Below are 6,107 nucleotides of genomic sequence, written 5' to 3'. Positions count from 1 at the left end.
GCTGTTTCCCAAAGCCCTGGTGCCTTGCCTTGCCTTGCCTTGCCTTGGAAGGCATTGCCTTCGAAGCCACTTCCTTCCAATCAAGGCAAGTGTCCTGCCTCTGCTCAAAAGGAGATGCTAATGGAACAGCCTACAAAGGCATATTTTTTACCATCAGATTCCTTTCACAAATTTTTGTGTAATTGGAGTTACATTGTCTTACATAACGTGTTGCACTGTGGACAGTGCTTGGAAAGTTAAATACAAACGTGGGAGTAGACCGTATGCTCAAGCGGCTACAAATATTGTCATGGCTTGCCACTTTTGTACGATTTTTGCTTTTTTATTGTCACATCATTGACACTCTGAAGGTGCAGCTTCTCAGTAATTATAGTTACGTGAGTGACACACAAAAGAGTCAAGTGTTGGACATGATATAAGTTGTTATTTTCAGAGGTGTATTTTGTTACTTACAATTGAATTGGAATTGACCACGCACCTCCACTGGAGCATCTCTCTCTGGTGCGTCTTTTCCTTCCATTTTTTCCTTTTTCGTAGATTCACGCGTTGCATGTTGGGTATTTATAGCCGTGGCAAGGCTATGAAGGATACACCAGTGTATCCTTGGTCAATTAGCCACATGCTAACCAAACGGAGGACATATGCCTCCGGAGGACATGAACATTGGAACAGCACTTAGGCAGCATCTGATGATGTGGATGTCTGCCCATGCCCACCCCACGCCCACATCAGACCAAGGCAAGGCAAGGTACCTGGGCTTTGGAAAACAGCCACTCTATTAGAAGCGTACAGCACTTTGAGTACAGCTATAGGGCTCCTGCCAGTCACATGACTCGAGCTGTGCCTCTGATTGAGCAAGCTCGCAATCTTGATATACTCTGAACTGCCGAGTTAGAAAAAAATTTAAACCCCCTGTACAGTCTGTGCCGATAGTGACATAAGCGACTCAGACAGAAGACGTTTTTTGAACCATGCTGTAAATAGGTTAATTTCTGCTTTGAAAACAGCTTTTTTTGGCTTGGTGTGTATGTGACTTCCTGTACTTCCGGAGCCAGCCTCAAGCGGACACTCGAGAAACAGCAGATTTTAGCACTTCTACATTGTCTAATATCCTTACACTGAAGGTTATTGTTTAGTCTTTACTCCTTCTTTATTTGATGTGATGGCGTTAAGGTGAGATGTTGACAATTTTCAGCTGTACAAAAAGACGAAATAATGAAATAGCAGAGATTAATGTGTTTTACTGATTTCTTTCAGTGGTTTCAGGATTTGAAGTTGCTCCCTGTTGCTCCTGCCTTGCTTCCTTCTGCATCTACTTCATCATATTCAGGATTCTTGCAAGTTGCTTTCACCTCAGCACATTTTAACAAAGCTGCTTCTTCTCTCCTCTACTTTCATTTCACTGTTCGAAGGTAAGTAAATAAGTGAAAGGTAAGTATTTTCTGCCTTTCATTCCAGTTTCTTGGTTTGAGTTTCTGTGTGAAGGTGAAAAAAATGGGTGTGACTCTGCCTTCCTGAGTGACACCGTGAGGAAGCAGAGAGAGTCCATCATGTGGTTTGTGGCGCAGCTATCTAATGGGTAGCTTTCTAACTCACCATCAGCACCCCCACACATCTGCAGGAGAGGCTGTTTCCTGCAGTGACCGCACATTCATCCTTATCTTTATGGGTTTATTGAGTCTCTGTGGGGAGAAATAACATCACCGATACAGAATGGACTGCTGAATCTGAACAAAATACAGCTTTTCTGATCATTCTGACAACTCAGAATGTGTATCAATGCATGACATTTCTGTTTAATTGTAAAAAAAAAAAAAGGCACAAGAAAACTGAACTGTATTGGTCTAATGTCCAAAGAGACACAAACAAGCCTCCAAACTGCAGCCAACTCCTTCAAACTGAAGAGAAAGATACAAAGCGTTGACTCTCTGTGTGTGAAATGGTTCGTTAAACAATGGAAGCTGTTTCTTACGAGTATTAGAGGACAGCTTGATCAGTTCATTATAGATAAATCAGACTTATTATCTTTATTACTGTCATTAAAAGACGTTTGGAAGCACTTTGAGACTGCCGGCTGGTTTTGAAAAGGTGGAGGAGAATTTATGGAGTTTGTCTTGTGAGACAATAAGAGCGCAGAGTGAGTTGATGCACGTTTTTCACTCTCTGCAGTGGAGTCTGGATTCTTAAGGTCTGTCAGTGAGAGTTTTTTTAAAGATGAAGTCAAGAAGCAGGATTTGGAGGCACAAAGATGGGCTGAAAGAATAACTCCAGACAAGAGAATTATCTCTAAAACAAGTGGAGAGATGAACAGGTGAGCCTCCTCTGCTGCTGCTCCCCCTCCTAAACACACACACGCACACACACACCCTGCAGGACAGCAGACAACAGGAAAGAGAACACATGACCTACAAACACAACCAACACAGAACCTTCTCATATACCCCCCAGCAAATTTCTTATGGCTGAAACTTGACCTTAAAGTCAGCTTAGGTTGGAAAACTGAAACAGAAAAGGAGGCAAAAGCCATGGAGACATCAGAAACCAAGGGTAGAATGAGTGACTCCTTGCAAACTTTCTAGAAAGATTAGCAGTATCCTCTTCTTAACATCCTCTATTTAAGCTCAGCTTCCTGTTACTACACATATGGACTGGCAGGCCGAGGGAGCAAAACAGGAAGTTAACATGGAAATGGGCTTCAAAGGGAATGTGACAAGATTTTTTTTCTGAACCAAAAGTGAAGAGTTTTCTAAGTTGATAAGAAAAAAAACCCTGAGAGGTGACAATTCCTGAAATATTCCTCTTACTGGTATTTTTCTTTAAACAAGCAAAGTGCACCTGAAGTTCATGATGGCAGTGGTGTCCTCTAGCTCCCCCTTCTGTCGCAAAACACCATCACACTAGAATGGCCTCTGCAGATGTGTCAGGAACTGTATTCCAATAATAAATTACTGAGTGAGTGAGAAATAGGATAAGTGTGGCAGAAGTTTGTGCAGAAATCTTTTAAGTTTCCATCACTTCGGCACAATCCACAAGCCCCCCGTATGTTTGTGGGTCCATCTGTGGAAGTCATCATTAGGGGTGCACTGATCACAATTTTCTGGCTGATCACCAATCACTGATCAATCAATCAAACTTTATTTATAAAGCACTTTTCATGCACAGTGGTGGCAACACAAAGTGCTTGACAAATCAAAACAAAACAAAACAGAGCAAACAACAACAACAAAAACACATCAGTGTACAACCCAAGTGCACGAGGTGAACACAGTTTATCAAAATCCCTGCAGATGACCTGAGGAACTGTGGAAACCCTGTCTGGAGACCCTCATGAGAAAACACTGAAGGCAGAGTAAAATGTTAAGCTCACAGTTCAACCAAGCTAAAAGAAACAAATAAGATAATAGAATATTAAAAGATTAAAGCAGTAAAAAAGAAACGATGTAGAACTAAAACTTTAGGATACAAAATTAAAAAGCTGAAAGTAATAGTGCAGTAAAGATAAATAATTAGGCTAACACACATAAAAACAATAAATATATATTAAACTAAAAGTTAGGATTATACACCTTTAAAAAGATGAAGATCAAAACATAATTATTAAATAGATAAATAAGTAAAAGTAAAACTCAGTTAAAAGCTAGACCAAAAAGTTAAGTTTTAAGTTTGCTTTTAAAAATGTAAAAGCTCTGTATAGCCTTCAGGTCTTTGGGCAGGCTGTTCCACAGTCGTGAGCCGTAATATTTAAAAGCTGCTTCACTGTGGGTCTTTGTGTAAACTTTTGGTACTGTTAGAAATCCTTGACCTGAAGACCTGACGGCTCTCACAGGCACATATGACAAAAGCAAGTCGGATAAATAGGAGAGTGCAAGACCATCAAGACGTTTAAAAACTAGTAAGAGAACCTTAAATCAGTCCCTAAAAGATACTGATCACCTATCTTTAAAAAGCCTGACCTGCTGATACCGATTTTTATTTTTTATTTTTTCAAACTGACAGCATATACATTCAATGTTCCAATCTTGTTTTATTTAAAACCATTAAACAATACCTATGAAACGGTAAAATCTTTATGTTTTAACTAAAACAACCAATAAAATGTCCTGAGTTTTAGGTCTCAGAGCAAAAAGCTACAATGACTGCCTGCCAGACCTTTCCAGAGGTAAATAAGATAAGTTTCATATGTAAGGATGGGCTGATCACCGGTCCCCCAAAATTAAGGAAATAGTTGTTAGATTTCTTTAAAATACAAAGGCAAATACTTTTCTTCCTCAAATATTTTATTCATTATTCCGTTTATGAAGTGGGAAAAGGAAAAGACATTTTAGGTACACAAAACTGAACAACTTCTGAACAAAAACAACTCATTCATTCACACTCATTTACACTACAAGAACAAAAAAGACAGGACAATACACCCAATTGTCAAGGGGTATCAACAAATAGCAAAATGGTATTGCAGAGAGGAAGAGAAAAGGGAAAGGAAAAGAAGAAAAGAAAGAAGGAATACACCTTTATATCTTTATTCTAATTATAACATAAAATGATAATAAACAAATAAATAAGTAAATAAAGGTAAATTCTTTCTTGTGTTCTAAAGAGACACAGAGCAGTCTTTGTGTTTTTGTGCATTAATTTAAAAAATATGTTTTTATAAAAGTTGCTTAAAAACAGATAATAAGATTGCAAAAAGCCTTGATGTGAAGGAAAAACTGGTTATGTGGTAACATCATTTTGTTGTTTAACAAAAACACTCTGGGTTAGAAAATTTAACTTGAACATCTTTTGTTTCAAGAGCTTTTTCATTACTCAAACACATGAGTGTTACAAAAGCACAAAAGGTGTGTTTGTTTGTCAGTGCTGATGAAATAGGAGTCAGAGCCTGAAGAGTGGGGCCAAAACAAACAAACTGTTTATTTCTAAACCTGAACAATTTGAGCTGGTGTGAAAAAAGGCCTGAGGGAGGTGATGACAGCTCCGGCTGGACCAACCACTCGCAGACTCTCTCTTTATTGTCAGTAAAGAAAATAACCAACAGAGGAGTCATGCAGCCTGCTGATCTCTCCCCAGGTGATGGCAGAATGATTTGAGGTATATAATCTTTTCCTCGCTGCTTCAGCTCCTCTGGCAGAGATGAATGGCTTGGTAAAAAAAAAAAAAAAAAAAAAGCAAAAAAAGGAAAAAAGTGTCATGAGGATGAGTCAGCCCAGCGCGACTTTGTCTCTTTGTATTTGTGCAAACCAAGGCCCTATGATTCATGGGCCGAATCATGACAGTTCTTTTTAAAGGACAAGATTTATGGCAGACAGACCCTGGAAAACTCTGGGTTTATTTTTGGATTAGACATTGTTCAGGTTAAAAATACGAAGCTCTGACATTAACTTTTTTTTTTCCGGAGTGCATGAAGCACAAAAGTGAATAATTTCTAATCTGAAATGCAGCATCAAAGCACATTTTCACAATGGTGTCAAGATTATGCAAGTAGAGGCAATAAAAGCAATAAGCTCTGCTGCTGCTGACAACCTAATATCTTTATTCCTCTTGGAAATGCACTTAGAGCAGCCATTACTTTGAATATGGTGATGCAGGGACATAGGCTGCCAGCAGAAATCTAACTCAGAGCTCAGGTAATGTAATACTTATGTCAGATTACATGTGATGGTCGGCACGTACGCCGCCCCAAAACCTTAAGGCTCAGGTGGCCTCTGGTTCCTACTCTGACAACAACTGCTTCATTTTTTACACCAAGCTGCTTTTATCAAGTTCACGTCCTTGCAAGTCGCAGGAGAGGTGGTACACACACTCACACACACTCTCACACACACTGAACAGCTAATGGCCCACAGCTAATGGGTTTACTTGTTTTGATTTTCTTGATTAATGAATACATCCAACAAACAGTGCGATAATAATTGTTTACCAAACATTAAACAACTTCAATCTTACATGAGAAGCTGAAACACAATTAAATATCATAAATGAGCACTCATTCCAACCGTGACGAACACCATCTGTCATTAACAAAGTGGGATTGTTTATTAATTAGGCCTGTGGTCGATTATTTTTAACTGAAGTGTTGTGTTCAACACACGCTGGCATCAAAAACAGAG

Source organism: Halichoeres trimaculatus, unplaced genomic scaffold, assembly GCF_033239565.1.
Source record: "Halichoeres trimaculatus isolate MK-OKI-2021-1 unplaced genomic scaffold, fHalTri1.1 fHalTri1_scaffold_9, whole genome shotgun sequence".
NCBI lineage: Eukaryota > Metazoa > Chordata > Actinopteri > Labriformes > Labridae > Halichoeres > Halichoeres trimaculatus.
The sequence above is the reverse complement of the archived record's forward strand: the minus strand, read 5'-3'. Positions refer to the sequence as shown.